Source organism: Nannospalax galili, unplaced genomic scaffold, assembly GCF_000622305.1.
Source record: "Nannospalax galili isolate Female #2095 unplaced genomic scaffold, S.galili_v1.0 scaffold429, whole genome shotgun sequence".
Classification (NCBI taxonomy): Eukaryota; Metazoa; Chordata; class Mammalia; order Rodentia; family Spalacidae; genus Nannospalax; species Nannospalax galili.
Window position 1 is genome coordinate 3,154,090 of NW_008360330.1, and position 252 is coordinate 3,154,341.

Consider the following 252-nt stretch of genomic DNA (forward strand, 5'->3'; position numbering starts at 1 on the left):
GATAAGGGAGCAGAGCCACCAAAAGGGCAATTAAAACACTTAACTTATATTACATGATGAATGAAAGAGGAATGGAAAGTTCAAGGTTACCCAGCTTGCAATTAGCGGAGCCCGAATAGAACTCCGTGTTTGGTTCTAGAATCTATGTATTAACCACATTCACCATGCTAGAACATCCTATTTCCTGGGAAATCACACACATAAAGAATAGTGCTCATTTTGGGGGGTTCTCACTTCTGAATGGACCCCCCA